The 17,843-nt window shown below is 35.2% G+C and overlaps 1 pseudogene across 1 annotated transcript; it reads left to right on the top strand.

The window, feature by feature from the left end:
* The first annotated feature begins 2,307 nt into the window (after positions 1 to 2,307).
* On the top strand, positions 2,308 to 5,553 carry LOC143559476 (DUF21 domain-containing protein At4g33700-like; annotated as a pseudogene). Its single transcript, XR_013139949.1, has 10 exons — positions 2,308 to 2,393; positions 2,477 to 2,563; positions 2,627 to 2,740; positions 2,839 to 2,925; positions 3,304 to 3,443; positions 3,535 to 3,622; positions 3,718 to 3,791; positions 3,991 to 4,121; positions 4,999 to 5,267; positions 5,348 to 5,553. The product of XR_013139949.1 is annotated as a DUF21 domain-containing protein At4g33700-like (transcript).
* Positions 5,554 to 17,843: the final 12,290 nt, after the last annotated feature.

Below are 17,843 nucleotides of genomic sequence, written 5' to 3'. Positions count from 1 at the left end.
ATTTTGGCCCGGTAACTGAGTAAAAAAGGGCGGCAACATGACATCATCAAAAAACGGTTTCTTGTTGGCGCCAAACTGTCATGACGGTTAACAAGACGGTTACCTGCCAATTTCCTGTATTTAATGGTGAGTACCGACACCATTGTTCGCTACCAAGATTGATTATTATAATAAAACTAGTGCTTCACCCGGCGCGTTGCGCCGGGGCAATAGTAAAACCCAAGCGTTGTCGATCATAAGTGTTGAGGCGGTAGGTCGACGCAAATTCGGTTGGTTCCAGTTACGTGTGTTATTGTACCAGAACTAATACCAAAATTAAAAAAAAATAATAAAGTTTGAGGTGGACCATGGGGGTGGCGTCAGCCGGTAAAACTCGGGTGTTGGTAAAACCCGATCGTTGTTAATCTCGGGCATTGAGGCAATGAGTCTACACAAATTCGGTTGGTTTATGTCACATTCGTGATGGTATCAGAACTAAAACAAAAAAAAAACAAACAAAATCAGCATTCTGTCGATTTTCGTTACGTTTGTTACGGTACTAGAACTAAAACAAAGCGCGTTGAGTCCACTCAAATTCAGTCGGTTTCCATCATATTCGTTACGGATCGAAACTAAGACAAAACAAAACAAAACAGAACAAAATTTACATTCGGTCAGTTTTTGTTACGTTTTTACGGACCGAAACTAGCTAAAACAAACCAAAAAGGATCAATACGATGCCGCAAAGTTGCCTAATTGGGACTTTGCGGCACCAAACTTCTTGTTTGTATTATATAATAATTAATCCTTATTTTTATTCTTTGTTTTCACTTCAATCATGTTACCACCTGGTTCTAATTGCCAATTGGTAGGGCAAGAAAGTTATCTCAGCCGAAAATATTTGTAGTTATTTAGATTATTATATTTATTTGTTTTGGTTTTTTTTCGTTTTATTACTAGCTCGTGTATTATACGGGTTCTAACCTAGCCATCAAATATAACCAAAATCTTAACTACCATAATGATAATTATGCCATCTGATCAAAAGTAAACCTGGCCAACAAGTTCTTTCCTCATTAGTAGCATTTCCAGTGCAATATCATATAGTGACGGACCCATTGTTCTTTTTCATGAATTTGGACACTCCAAATTTTTTGTGATAAAATGTCAGTTTACATAGTTAATTTTCTCACTTCAATGTATACTTCTAAAGTTCATATACAAAACATATTACTCGTTCGATGACATTTCCAACCTTATTCATCTTTTCAATTCTGTCTTTTACTTGAAAACATCATCATCATCAATAAATCTCACCAATAGCAAAACTATGGAAGGATCTGAAGAGGGCAAGATGTAGACAGCCTTACCTCTACTCCATAGGAATAGAGAGGCTGCTTCCAATAAGACCCCCGGCTCGACAGTGGCTTTGCATCAAGCCTTGGAAATAAGGCACATAACACTCAACCATCAAGACTCCAGCTGATTTTTCGGCTAACGCCATCAAATGATGCATGATTAACCTTCCATCCCTTTTAACGCTATTTTCACAAAATTAATAAAATAACGTCAATGGAAGACTATTGTGGTACAGCAGACTTTTAACAAAAGTAGCATTCACCAGAATTTCTGTTACATTTCTTGTGGATATTGTTGCATAGCACATTTTAGACAACTCTCCATGCCTATGGAAGACTACGGTAGCATTTGTTAATAATACCTTAGGAAGGCAACACCAAAACAAGATGCAAACGTCACAACATGCACTTGTATTATTCACGTCGTTCATATATAGTAACAGATTAACATCATTAATTAAATAAAATTTGATGTCGAATCCAAACACTACCTGAACAGGAATATCGTGTCCTGCACGTGAACCCAAACATGGCACACATATTAACAGGTAACGGGTGGACCCAACATGACGCCAACACAAATATCACATGTGAACCCGAACACGGCACACATAATCGCGGATTGGCCCGTTTGACCAAAAGTTTTTTTTATTTTTTGTCGTTTTCGCATATTAATACTTTTAATTTACATTTTTACAACAAAAGATACAAATCTATATAAATATTTTAATTATAAAATCTTATGTCAAATTCCTTTTTAGTTTAATTTTGGCAAAAGATACCCAATTAACATGACCCATTTTAGCTGAACGGGTTTACGGGTTAGACCCGAATCCGTCTATACCAAAATTCTTTGTTAGAATTTTAATACCAAAATAGAAAAAAAGTGTTATATGATAAGCCTAATTATACCTGAGCTTAATATGATAAATTAATTTGGGCTATTTATGTCACTAATCTGAATTCTTTGACTCAACAGAGAAGATACTACCTGTGGTCAAAAGACAACATCTATTACTTTGCACACTTCGTATATGTAATGCGGCTGCAATGGAGGTATTATTTTCATTTATCTTATTAAAACAAATAAATAAGTTATAATAGCAGTTAAAGTTTGTAATGGTTATTATCTTATACAGGCTCTCCCAATTTTCCTGGACAGTCTGGTCACAGCTTGGGGCGCTATTCTTATTTCAGTTACATTAATACTTCTGTTGGCGAGGTGCGTACCAAACTAACAACCTATACTAATATAAAACTTTAGGTCGGCATTGTTTGTTCATGCACAGATCATACCACAATCTGTTTGTACTCGACATGGACTCGCAATCGGTGCAACTGTCTCCCCGTTTGTGCGTGTTCTCGTTTGCGTTTGTTTTCCCGTCGCGTATCCTATAAGCAAGGTGATACAGTTCGTTTACAACTTTACATCATGTTGACTTTTTCATATATAGTCAAACAGTGTTAGAACTTATTATGTTTGGCTTTTCATATGTTACAGTTACTAGACTATTTGTTGGGCCATGAACATGTTGCTCTGTTTCGCAGAGCTGAGTTGAAAACACTCGTTTATTTTCACGGTAACGAGGTATGTGTGTTGCGATCAGTGATTTATTCAGATTTTTGGAAATTGTCATATATGCCTATGCAAAACTAAAAATATCATTTATACCCTTACAAAGTAGTTAAAATATCAAATGAACCAATTCATTAAAAACATTTTAATAAATGACCATTTTACTCTTATCTTTCTGAAACTTTAAAATTTCCTATATGCCCATCTTTAACTACAAATTTTTCAGCAAATTTAATGGAAAGGGGCATTATGGTCATTAAGTAAAAATTTATTAAAGTTAGGTATATATGATATTTTTAGTTTTGGTTGGGTATATATGAAAATTTTCAAGTTTGTAAGGGTATATATTTTAATTTTTAGTTTTATGTTTTGTTATATTATTGAAAACAGGCTGGAAAAGGTGGGGAATTAACGCATGATGAGACAACAATAATACCAGGAGCACTGGAACTCACCGAAAAAACAGCCAGTGATGCAATGACGCCAATATCGGAAACGTTCACAATTGATATTAATGCCAAACTTGACAGGTGGCGATACTTATAATAATTTTGAAAAAAAAATCTTTACTTTTTCGACATATAGAATCTTTGTGATTTTATTTGTATTCTTGTGCTACAGGGAGTTAATGAATATTATTTTGGAGAAAGGGCATAGTAGGATACCTGTCTACTATGAGCAACCCACAAATATAATTGGACTTATTCTGGTAATATCATATAAACATGTTCATTATACCAACATTAATTCATGAGATTGACTTATTAAATGTTTTATTGAACCTTTTTTTCATATATATTTTAGGTGAAAAATTTGCTAACCATCCATGCCGATGAGGAAATTCCCGTCAAGAATGTCACCATTCGCAGGATTCCCAAGTATGATATTAATTTTATGTGATTTAAATATATTTTAGCCATATTGGTTTTACTTGATTCACGAAAATGCCATATAACGTCTTTTTTCATATTGTTTTTGTATTTACATAAAATGTGAGATATAAACATTTACATAACCTATTAATTTGATGATTGTTGAATTTGGATTATACTAATTTAAATGATATTTTTGTTATAGGGTTGCAGAATCTCTTCCACTATATGATATATTGAACGAATTTTAAAAAGGTCACAGCCACATGGCTGTTGTTGTGAGACAATGTATTAATACAAAAGCCGAGCAGCCTGCTACCAAGGCTCAATTATCAGGTACTTCCTCATGCTGAAAACTAGATTTGCCCAAATGGAATATTTTGGTAATGGGTCAAACTGGGTCGCTGTGAAATGGGTCGAACCGGCTTGGGTTGACCCGAAACCTATTTTACTTTCAGCCAAGTTTTTCATCTTGTTTTGACTTTGACCTAGTTTTTCTTAACATAACTGTTTGACCTGTTAGGGATTTATTTTTAAAACTATTGTAATTTTAAAACCGATGCAAATTTTTATTTTTCTTTTTAAAACTAAAGTAGCCACCAGGTTCTCTCTCATGGCAACTCTCAAATTTGAAATAATTCTATTTTTCTTTCTCAGCTTTCATTTAAGATATAATTTGTTCTCTCTAATAGTTTGTGAAATCTAATATAATTCTAAATAAACATATTGTATTCTTGTTTAGTTGTGTGTGTGCGTGTGTGTTTTTTTTTTTTGAGTTTTATTCAACATGGAATATTCTCTGGAATATGGATATTACAAGATCAAAAGATACTGTATGTTGGATGCAAATCAGTTTCCACTAAAACTCATATTGATTTGTAGACAAAAAACTGAACAATATTGTATATTTAGATTTGTATTATTATATATAATATTACGAATTAGTAGATAAAAACTAAATCATACCTTAAATGAGATTAGAAAATTATTATTTTCCAAATTTGTGTGGTGCCAGGAGAGAGAGCTCGGGGTTTATAACCGTGATTGCTACGGTTTTATAAAAGATAATATACCGCATTACTATTAAAAATTGTTATAACAAGGAAATCACCTGTTTGAAATAAATAAAGCCTAACCTGAATCAAGTTTAAAAATGTCTTTTCAACTAAATTAAACTAATGTTTATAATCACTCGGTCATGTGAACGCTATAGAGAATGGGGTGAAAGAAGTGTGCGTGGACGTTGATGGAGATCTTAAAACTCCTCTAGAAAAAAGTTTAAAGACGAAAAGATCATTTAAGCAGTGGAAAAGTTTCCCGGGCAAAGGAAACAATTCTTTTAAAGGAAACTTCAGTAGTAAAAAATGGAATAAAGAAATGTATTCAGACATCTTAGAAATAGATGGAAAGCCACTTCCAGTCCCTGATGAGGAAGCAGTTGGTGTAATTACAATGGAAGACGTAATCGAAGAGCTTTTACAGGTAAATATTTTTATAAACTCTCTCATTTTTATTCATTTAAAAAATTATGCATTTTGACGATGAGTTGTTCGTTCATTTAGGAGGAAATTTTCGACGAGACGGATCACCATTTTGATGATTCGTAACGAAGGCTAGTTTGAACTGGAGTTTGGTGCTTCTTGGATGATGGTGAGGATATATTGTTAGTATTTGGCAATTTAAATTCCAATGTTCAAGTCATTTTGTTTAAAAATATGTAGTGAATATTTATATGCTACCATATGTGTTTATGGAAGTCTTTGATATTGCAGTTTCCTAAATTGCATATATAGTTCAGTAAATGTCCTCTTTAGTTACATTAAACAATCGCTTTGTTTAAACCTTTTGTTTCTTGAAAAAGAAAACATTATTATTGTTGATATTTAAATGTGAGACAATGTTTTCATAACTGAATTAGCTGTGTTACCATTTCACTAGTACCGGATATCATTTTATTCAGATGGCAAGTTAAATCATCTAAAGTCGAAACTACTTTAGCAACTATCTTAAATATGTTACCAATTCACTAGTACCAGATTTCATTTTATTCAGCTGGCAGGTTGAATCAGCGAAACTACATTAGCGGCTAAGCGGCTATCTTAAATTGAATAAAAGATATGCCCCGGCCGTCGATCCAATTCACAGATTCAACACGCTGGCCGAAATGACGACGGTTGGATTAGTTGTGTTGGTTTCTGGTCCAGTCGGCTGTTATGATCCTCTTCTGAAAACATTGATAAGATTTACTCCACCTATACAAATTAATTTTCCTAAAAGTTAATATGAGGTGTATAAATAAATATAGTTACTATAAATCTGGTTAATACAGTTTTTTTTAAACAATCAACCAAATTTTTATTAGAATACTAGCAAGACGCTAGAGCCATCGATTAGAAAATTCAGCAATGAATCTATTGTTCATGCTGCCGCCAAGTACATGTATCGCACCTCAAAATCAAATTACAATCGGAACTCGCCCCATTCCTCCCACGTTAAGCCACTTTGCCTCAATACACTTTTAATCCGTTGGAAGCCAAAAACTTTTATTTCTTCGATCAAGCTTTGAAGATGGACCACCCCTGATGGACGATTGCATTCCTTTTCTTCCAAATACATCATAATGCTATCAAACAAATTGTGTGGAACGCTTTCGTCTTATCTTTAGGAAGCGTTGGGTATCCATGTAGCTCTCAACTAAATCCCAGCGCATAGAAAGCGTTCAAGTAAAAACTTAAATGCTGAAAATAACAAAAAAACTTTTTTGGGAACAAGAAAACTTATAAAATAATTAACTTGTATTATTTCCGTATTTGTTCCTGTTTAAGAAAAGTACTAAATTTATTTATTTTTTTAAGAAACGTACTAGATTCAATTCCAGCCTTGTACTTGTATTTATCCTGTCGAGTCGGCATATGCGGATCTCTTTTCTTTACATGCCATACCTCGGACAGTTAAAACTTATCATCCCACGTTCATTTATCTCCCCAAAACTTAACTTTATTGTTATAAAAATACTTGCAATTAGTTAAAGTTGACCAAAATATTTTAGTACCCTATGCTTACATACATATCACACATTAAGCTAATAAAAAGACTTGCTATGCTTCCACGGGAAAACATACGATATGATATAAGAAGCATACTTACATGCTACTATTTTCGAGCTAGGCTATCACCGAAAGCAGTCTCTTTCTTCTTTGAAGTTTATATGTAAATGCATTTATGATTGGTGTGAGACATATTTATAGGGCCGGATGCGTACCTAGAGATGGCTCTATTGAGTTACAGTAGGATTTATAGCTAGGGTCGTTCAAATCGCTCGCCGCTTGAACTCGCTCGCCCGAAAATTGCTCGGAAAATGCTCGTTCGTTTTTTCGTTCGATTGTAAATGAGCCGCTCTGCTCGGTTCTTTTTGTAAACGTGCCAAGTAACGAGCAAAGGTCTGCTCGGTTCGGTTCGGCTCGAATATTTTTAATTTATTTAATATATATTTATTTATGAACAAATATATAAATATTTAGACAAACACACATAAAATATAAGTATGCAATTCTTAAAGCCCTTTTAAATTTTTCATATTCCGTCAAGTTTATAGCATCATTGGCATGATTCAAGTTTTCATAATACTAAGGGTCTGTTTAGTATAAGGTAATGGAATGGAATGAACGTGGTAATGGAATGGACAAAGGAATGGAATGGTTTATTACCATTCTAATGAGATGTTTGGTTACCACATGGGAATGAAATTAATGATGACTTTGTGTTGTTCGGTAGGCAATGTTGTAAAACTCCAGAGTAGGCGGCCGAGTACTCCCCGATTACTCCCCGCCTAGATCGAATACTCCCGCCTCGGCCGATTACTCCTTAGGTATTTCCCGAGTAATCCCCGACTACTCCCGAGTACTCGCAACTCCCCAGTCGACCGCCTATGATCGCCTAACGACTTTTACAACATTGTCGGTAGGTAAGAAAAAACATAAAATTAAAATTAAAATGGTAGTGAGTGGCAGTGGTGGTGGGAGGTAGGTGGCGGTCGTGACATTGGTGGGCGATGATGGTAGTTGGTGGTGGTGGGCGGTGGTGGGTGACAGGAGATAATGGAAGTTGGAGGTGGGTGGTGGTGGTGGGTGGTGGCGGTAACAGTGGAGGTGGCAGGTGGTGGTGACAGTGGTGGTGGTGGGCAAAGGTGGTGGGTAGCGGTGACGATGGGTAGTGGTGGTGGGTGGTGGTGGTGAGGGGCGGTGGCGAGGGTTGATGGTGGCGGCGGGCGGGTGGCGGTGGTGGGCGCCTGGCACTGACGGCGATGGTTGGTGGCGATGGTGGCGGTAACAGGGGCGATGGACGACAATGATGGTGGTTGGTGGTGGCGGTGTTGATGGTGGTAGAAGGGTGGTGAAGGTGATGTAGGGTGAAAGAAGGAATGAAATGAAAAAAAAAACTTGGGGTATGGATGGAATGAAATTGGGTTGTTTTGGAGGGAATGGAATGGACTAGGTAATGAGTCATTCCTTCCTTTGGTCAACCAAACACATTTTTCTTCATTCCCTCACAATGGATCATTCCATTCCGCCCTCCATTCCTGCGTACCAAACGCTACCTAAAAGTTTGTTTACATACTCGTTAAATCTCACTTTATACTTCTTTTAACTAAAATATTAAAACCTATTACATGTTTGTATAAAAACTACTAATTTATTTACAAATATATTATTTACACCATTCAAACTTGTTTTTTATTGAAATTTTCAGAGTGAAAAAGGAATAAATAGTGCTCGAAAATCGTTCGATGTTCGATCGAAAAATGCTCGATTCAATTTTGGCTCGTTTCGATTTTGCCTCGGTTCAAATTTCAGCCGCTCGGTTCGGTTCAGTTGTAAACGAGCCAAGCAACGAGCAAGCGTTCGGTCTGTTCAGCTCGGCTCATGAATAGCCCTACTTATAGCAAATGTGCAATTGCCTAAGGTGATTTAAAAGGGTGGTTTTCAATCTTGTATACAACTTGTTGGGTGATGTGGAAGGACCTGAATTTTTCGTGCTGAAAGGTGTGATTCGACCGGTCAAATTGTTAATTGAAGAAATTTATCATGCTTGATTTCAAGGGGATTAAAAACAAATCAAGTCGGGGCTCATTGGTATAGGAACCCTGGCTCGAAAACCTAATAAAAAAAGCTTCTAGATGTAGCTGTACGGAAGCGTTTGCGTTATACCCTTTACTTTTATTCCTATTCTTTGTTCGTGTTCTTGCTTTAAACTTTCAGCGACTTGGGGAGGCATTTTATTTAATTATCTCAGCGCTTAAAAAAATCATATTTGATGTACAAACTTTTGCACAAGTTTTTTCACGCAAATAAAATTAACAGTTATTACACATCTAGTTAGGTTTCAAAAATCGGCCATGAAACATGTTGTCTGAGATGTTAAATGTTATAATGTATATGCGAAGGAAATATGTTATTTGACATGCTATAATAGTTCGTGAATTCTAGAGTTATATGGTCCGTTATACAATAATAGTATTTTTATTTAAAGAAGAAAATTTTTCCCTTTTGAAATAAAACATGTTGAGCGTATATTATTCTTTCTAAAATATATTAGTCTATGTGATTTAGCCACATCCGCAATCTCATTAGTATAAAGTTTGGCATTTTTTGAATGTTTATATATTGTTTGTGGCTAATAGTAATTTATGACTTTATATGCGTGCTTAAACCTACTACGCTACCAAAATTCCCAACCTAAGCCAACCCGCCAACCTCCATGCCAACCATAGTCTACTCTCCTATAGTCCTATAGACATTTTTTAAGACACTTTCAACATCAAATCAGTTTCAAACAAATGTAATCACTCATAGAGTATGAAAATCATCACTAAGGCTATACGTTGCGCTCACCCCACAAGGCTAGTGGGGTTAAGTTGGACATGCTAGACTCGAGGGAACCTCATGCGCATGATCTCAAGTGCGAATGACATGCCATACGTATGAACTATTACATATATATCAAACTCAAGCTTCTAGATCGACATGATCATATCAACACGATTACAAGACCAAACTACAAAACTGGACCACCTCACGGTAGTTGTCACTAAACGTGTACTAACACATGCATTAGGACCGTCGGCCGGGGCACGTAATGTTGGAGGCCAAAAATATTTTTATATATACATTTAAATGTATAAAACTTATAAAAGATGATTTGATCTTTATCAAGTTATAATTATTGGACACAATTTCTTTAATCCATAATCCATATAATCAAGTTTCTATTTTTGGACCCAAACTAAAACTAAAAATCAAAAAATAGAAAAGAAAAATCCAATGCGTAATAAAAGAAATAGCAGCCGATTGAAATTCCTAATTGACTCATTCCTTCTTTGTGAATGCTGAACAAACTTGAACAACGACCAACCTAGCCAACCACCACTATTGGTTCGTCGTTGACCACCAGGATCCTTCACTGTTGGCCAAGCCAGCCACCAGACCGAGCTTGTTTTTTTTCCAATGTTAGGAGAGCTTCAAGGATTATCGGTTAATTGTTAGTTAATATGCTATTTGATTTCACTAATATATTTTTCTATGTTATTGTTATAACATTAAGTGTCGTTTAAAAAAAATAGCTTATATGTTTCGTGAATCGTTAAGGCTACGGGCCAATTTATTTCGGCTCGGCCGAGGTGTTTAATCCTCAGAGACGACCCTGTTAAACGTGTCGTGTTTTAAGAGGTGTCGTGTTCGGGCTGATGTGTTTAACAAACAAATCGTGTCAAGCCAACTCAAAACTTTTTGAGTCATGTTTCGGGCCGTGCCACCCTATGTAGCAACTTGGATAAGTTGCAACCGGGGGGGGGGGGGGGTCAGATGGTACTTTTCGACTGATATACATGTATAATTGTAGCGGTTATAACCATTACATGCCATGCCTTTTTGCGAAGAATTGCAATGATTTGTTGTGACGTTTCATAGTTTCAACCCATGTATAAAGAATTAATTTGGTGAGAACAAAACATATTGGATTAAAGTTTTATAGAAAATGATTTTTTGTTTTTCGATACAAACTTTTTTCCTTATCCGATTATTAATTCCTCGCGAAGAGAATAATTAATGTAATATAAATATAATTGTTCATGATTTACAAAGGTATTAAGAATAATTGAACACACAAAATCTATAGAAAAATAGTTGGTGGAATGTGTTTAAAGAAAAACACCAATAGAAAAACAGCTGATTTACATAATATCAAAAATAAAATAATGCTTGATATTAAATTTGATTCGGTATCACACAAAGACAAACAAGGTGCTCAAAACTAATTTAAGTAATAAAATCAAGGCGAATCCTGCTTTACAACTTGGGAAGCTGGTTCCAAAGAATGATTAGAAAATGTGGAAAAATAAACCTCGTACAGGATATATTATTACTTGATACACAGTTTAATAATCTATTTTTCTAAGCCCATTATTTTGTAAATAATAAACAAAAATATAACTTATAGGCTGGTAAGAGAGAATGGAGAATCCATATAGATAGGATGTATGACTTTCAAACTATATGACAACACCACCCCACTTATGTGGATAGGGTGCATCGACTTCATTCTATAAGAAAGGTTTGCCACACAAAATTGATTCATTATTGACCATTGAAGAATTAAAATGAATTGATAAAGTTATAGAGTACCTGTGGGTAGGTGATGTCAGTAATTTTATGATTTGTGTGTAACTAAGGGTAGAAATGAGGTGACAGTATATGATTGACCGGAGCATGGCTAATAACCATGAGTAACTCTTTATAACTTTGGAACCACACTTTCTAAACTTTTCTGTTAACATCATCGAAAAACGACCTACCACGAGGGTTTTTAATACAACTATATATAATAACAAATTATTTAATAGCGATATATACATAAAGGTAACTAGTTTAATTAGTTATATATATATATATATAATAAATATACGGAGAAGTATAGTTTGAAAACCCTCTTGAGTTGAGAAAACCCGTGAAAATCCTATGTAACATCGTTTTTTTTTGTTACATGTAATATATGTTGTTATATTTAATACAAAACATCGAAAACATAAAAAAAATGTTTTGCTATTTTTTTTACATTTTGTTAGTAATTTTTATATATATTTTTAGGAGAGAAAAAATGTAAATAAACTTTTACATTTTTTATTAACTTTAATTGTGGATCACAAGATTTAATCTTTAAATAAAAACATGTGGTTGAGAATGAGTTTCTAGAGTTTTCACAACTCAAGTGAGTTTTTATTCTAACCTAACCCATAAATATACTAGCCTATATTTATACTCACCAATAAAAAAAGCTGCATGTTTCAGTCACTTTTACATATATTCTTACAAATATTAAAATTTAATTCTATGATATTAATTTCTCCTATTGAACTATATATGACTTGATCTTAGCAAATGGGAGACGTACTTTATGAATGTAATGGTATCTTTGAATTAACATTTAATCTATATGCTTAGCTTTTAACATCACCACCTTTCACAGGCATGTACTATACACCATAGGTTTCAGCTAGCGCATTCTAGCGCATTCTATATCTATACTATATATATTACATGATACAAGGATAAATTAACATATTTGATTTTAAGAGTTTTACAAATTATAATGCATAAAGTATATGTGTTAATAAGGTTAAACGTGTCTTTTAAATATAACATAACTTATCAAACTTACAAGTTTACCTTCTCATTTTTAACCATATTAAGTTTTTAATTTCAATTTTAAACTAACTTCCCACCATTGATTTTTAAACGACAATAACTTTTTCATACATTAATATTTTTGTAGAAAAATTGCATTATAAAAATGAACATTTTATTCTCTTTAATTTGAATATGATATTGTTATAATTTTTAAATTTTAAACAAATTAATATGTTACGTAAGGGCGTTCAATGCCGATTCTGATGGTTTTTAAGTTAAACTTGTGAGCCTAACGTTAGTATTATTTTTTGGTCCAAAACCAAAACTTAACCATTGGAAATTGAAACCAAAATGTTACTTACGGTATGGTTCCGGTTTGGTTTCACAGTTTAAGCTATGATAAAAAATGTTGTTTAAAATAATTATTAATTTAGCCGTACCATTAATCATAACTAAGCATCAACAAAATATGATACATTAGAGGATCATAATATAAAGAATGATAATTTTAGCCAACTGACCAAAAGTAAAAATATCAACTGTGAAACCACACCGATATCCTGTTTAAACTGTTTCATGGTTTTAAACCAAACCATAACCATGAACACTTATAAGTTTTACGTGATTAACAGGGTTCGCGCTCAAACACCCGCCGCATCGTACGAGCACCCGTCTAGTGTATATATATAAAAAGAAACCATTTCAGGACACTCGTAAGGTAATCACCGGTGTAAGGTGTTAAATGCACTAAAAACGTGTCCAGACATTTATCACACTAGATTTTCAAAATTTTATCAAAACACCCATTTTTCTCCCAACCCTACAAATATCCTTACCATTACTAAAAATTCCATAGCATCACCACTTTTTAGTACTCATAATTCTTTTTACAATATGTTTCTTTTATTTTTACATTATTAAAAAAAACTAATTAGAATAGCTGGCTGCAATTGACATAATTAAAATTTTCGAGACCATCTATTTCAACACCAATTGGCCACTTATTGCGGACGATGTTGAAGCTCACATACATTCTTGCACACCATAAGTTTCTAGAAGTGCAAGATCGTCTAAAAACATGAGAAAGCATGCAAATCCATTTCTCCCATTTTTAACTTCAATTCCATCCATTTCATCATTTATAAAGAAACTTGTTCCTTGCCAGGCTATGTAATCAAGAAGATGTGTAAATTGAGTGATTGTATTATGTATCATCCTAAATCTGCTTTACTCAAATAACTTGGCAACAAAGGGTCACGCTCATGCCTAGATTGAAGCGTGTGCCAACCGATCGCGTGTTCCTAGAAATCTTAATACATAGTGACCATGAGAAAATTCGTGCATTATTAGTTTATTACAGTACCACTAGTACCTGATCTTAATTTAGAAATTACCAACAGCAAACTAGTTATAACTCATGTGAGAGATTCAACATCACATATATAGCTTCCAAGACCACTGATTCCAACCAATAGTATACATGTGAAAACCACGAGGAAGGTATATGAGGCCAATAATATATTTGAAAACTAGGGAGATATGGTACCCGGAACGTCACAAAAGCTGGGTTTACACAGGGGGCAAATTAGGGCCGGCTCAATGTTCTTAGAAGCCTAAAATTAACTAAAATGTTAAGGCCTTTTTCTTTTATTTTCTTTATTCATATAGCGCTAGAGAGTATATAAGAATTATAGAATATAGATGATATGTAGTGATAATGGATATGAATCAATCCCTTCTTGCTTGTGGTCCATCAATAAATTACTAATTCTAAAGGAACTTTACTTTCAAAATCTCATAATACATAACTCTTATTTAATATGGAGGCCCCATAAAGGTGTAGGCCTAAAGTCATTGCCTCATTTAGCTTACCTACGAGACGGCTCAGGGGCAAACTAGCTCTTAAACTTTGATTCATTTACTCATAATTACACAACGGAAGATTTTTAACTCATTCAACACTTTAAATCGTGCTATACATCATAACTAATGGTCTTCAAGATGCCATACATCAACCCGGATAATTCCTAGCCAAACCAGTTCCCACACAAGCGTTACCTGCCACACAATGACATGCATACAAAAGTCAATTATCGTTGAGTGAATTCTATTCATAACAAACATAACACACAAATGCTACCCTGAGATAACACATCTCACATCACGAGAAAACTGTTGGAAAATTAATTAGAAGTGTGTGTGAATAAATGTTTCAAAAGTTGGTCAAATGAATTAATGATAATTATTCTCTTAATGATTATTATTATTAATTTCATAACTAAAGTTGGTCAAACGAATTAATGATAATTATTCTCTTAATGATTATTATTATTATTAATTTCGTGTAACATCCTAAAATTTTAATGTTGAATAAAGGAAGTTATGTTTAGTGATTTCTCGTGATTAATTAATATCGGGTAAGGAGCGGACCATGGACTTGAATTAATTGAGATGGGTTAAACGAGAATGGGCCTTAGATCCATGGGATTTCAGGGATATAAATATCCCCTAAACCCAAAAATATCTTCCATTTCCACCTATTCCAAACACACTCCAAAAACACACACTACACCACAACTTCGCCGGCGGCCGGAACCAGGCAGATCCGAGGAGAGGAACGGGCAGATCCGAGAGAGAGAGAGAGCGATTAGTTGTGTTAACAAGTTAAACGAGATCCAAACAAGCTCAAAAAGGTATGATTCTTGATCTTTGAAGTTTAAAGATCTAAGTTTTATAGTGTAGATACGACCGAAAATGGTCGGGAACGTAGTGGGTGATGTCGAACCATAGCAAGGGTGTTAAAATCGCCCAAAAATGCTGGACAGAAACCGAACAGCGGCTGATCTGGGCAACTTCGCCTTCAAAGCGATGAACTTCGCCTGCAAGCTAAGTTCGCCTGATGAACTTCGCCTGCAAGCTAAGTTCGCCTGATGGCAACTTCGCTGTAAAGTTAAGTTCGCCTAACTGGTAACTTCGCCTGAGGCCAAGTTCGCCTGATGACAACTTCGCCTGAAGCCAAGTTCGCCTGCTGGCAACTTCGCTGTAAAGCTAAGTTCGCCTAGCTGGTAACTTCGCCTAAAGCTAAGTTCGCCTAAGGTTTAACTTCGCCTGCAAGCTAAGTTCGCCTGATGACAACTTCGCCTAAAGCTAAGTTCGCCTAAGGTTTAACTTCGCCTAAGGTTTAACTTCGCCTAAAGCCAAGTTCGATTAGGAAATAAATTAAAAACCTAATGAAAAATGTGTTAAGACAGTTAATGGAAATAAAATTTTTCCAAGCTGACCTGGCAGCTCGACCCCAGCCAGGGGCTCTGCCCCTTGGACCCTGCTAGGGGCTGCCGCCCCTAGACCCCGCTGCCAGGGGCGCTGCCCCCGGACCCCCGTTCGTTGTGGGTAGTAGATAAGACTGGAAAGATGATATGAGTAGTGATAGTTGTTTGATACGTGTACTTGTTATACAGTGAGCCGTGCACAACTGAAGAAAGGGATTACGATTAACGGTGAACGTAACCGTGTTCAGGTGAGTTTCTAGCCCCATTCCTTGTTAAGTTTTCGGGGCTGTGTGCATACTCGATGTGTTGTTAATACATTTATCCTAAGTGATAAGTGTATGTTATATGTGATATATGTGATAGGTATGAATGATTGCTTGTCGGTACGCGAACGATCTTCGGATATTGCGCGTACTGTCAGGTTATAAATGAAAGTACGAATATTATATATGGAAGATGTACGAATACTTCAAATGAATACTTGCCGGGGCGTGAACGATCTTCGGATATTGCACGTATCGACAAGGGGTATGGTTGTTAAATGAATGATGTAAAGAACGCCTAGAGTGTTCTTATGTTATCATGTAATTATTGTATATGTGAAGTATGTGTATATAGGTACACGAATGGTATGTGAGTCCTACGTTCGACATAGTAAGTCAGGGTGGCAAATCCCTCTAACTCCTGTTGGACATAGACTTGGCAGGTGATGGCGTAGTTAAGGACTGCGAGCCTTATACGTGATGTAGATAATAGATGTAAGCATAGGAAAGGACTGTGAACCTTATACGTGCTGATTTTGTAGCATAGGGGAGGACTGCGAACCTCGTACGTGCTATGAATTAGGTTGCAACATAGGGAAGGACTGCGAACCTTGTACGTGTTGTGGATGTATTTCAGCATAGGAAAGGACTGTGAACCTCATACGTGCTGATTTTGTAGCATAGGGGAGGACTGCGAACCTCGTACGTGCTATGAATTAGGTTGCAACATAGGGAAGGACTGTGAACCTTGTACGTGTTGTGGATGTAATATGGTATAGGGAAGGACCGCGAACCTTGTACGTACCATAAATGGTGAACATAGGTAGGGACTGTGAACCTTGTACGTGTTCACGACCTTGAGTATAGGTATAGACGGTGGACTATGAACGTACTCTCGATAGACTGAGGTTAGTGATTGTAGATATGTATGTATGTATGGTAGCAAGTATGTATGTAGAACAGAAGGGTAACTAGTGAAGTATGGATATGTATCTACGGATATGTATGTATGTGTATGTATTGTATGGCGTTCGATTAACTAGAACTCACTCAGCGTAGCTGACTTTTAATATGCACGCAGGTGAGCTGATTATAGAGTTAGCATGAGGATGGCATATGGCATGGATTGAACGGCTGGCATCTGAAGAAGGAAGAAAAGATATTTTAAATATAAAGTTTTGTGTTATGGTATCAAAGAAAAGATTTAATGTTTTGTAACAAATGATTGATGTTTTACATTCCGCGAAAAGTTTTAATAAACTCTGATTTGAAGAACTGTGTTTATGAGTAAATCCGACGCTAAAGTCGGGCCACCGGGTTCGGGGCCTTACATTTCGTAACTGAAGTTGGTCAAACGATTTAATGATAATTATTCTCTTAATGATTATTATTGTGACATTCATCAATTTCGGGTCTTGTTTGTATTCGTTTTTGTATTTGTTTATTATGTAAACCGACCCGATTTGTAAACCGAAACTTATGTTATAATCAAAATGATGGATTTATGTCACATTATTGTTTCACACTTGTTGAGTCTTGAAAACATCCTATTTTTATTTTTATTTATTTATTATTTATTTTTTTATTTTTTGTTTTGTGTTTTTGTCTTGATCCATTTTGCATTAAAACTCTTGTGTCTCACACCCATATTTGACCACCAACATTACCCTATATATACACACCACCTTTCCTCTTCATTTTCCCTTACATTTCTCAACATTTATTTTGTTTAAAGACCTTCAAAACAACCTTTCTAAATTCAAGACTTCTTTTCTTTTTAGGCATTGTGCGTTAAACTCGTCGTTCCGACAAATCTCCAAATTATCATCTTTCAAGTTTACTACT

The sequence above is a fragment of the Bidens hawaiensis genome, unplaced genomic scaffold (genome assembly GCF_021521415.1).
Source record: "Bidens hawaiensis isolate Kalapana, Puna unplaced genomic scaffold, B.hawaiensis_p1.1 tig00019922_1, whole genome shotgun sequence".
Lineage (NCBI taxonomy): Eukaryota > Viridiplantae > Streptophyta > Magnoliopsida > Asterales > Asteraceae > Bidens > Bidens hawaiensis.
Note: the sequence above shows the minus strand (reverse complement) of the source record. Positions and strands in the feature narration are given on the sequence as shown.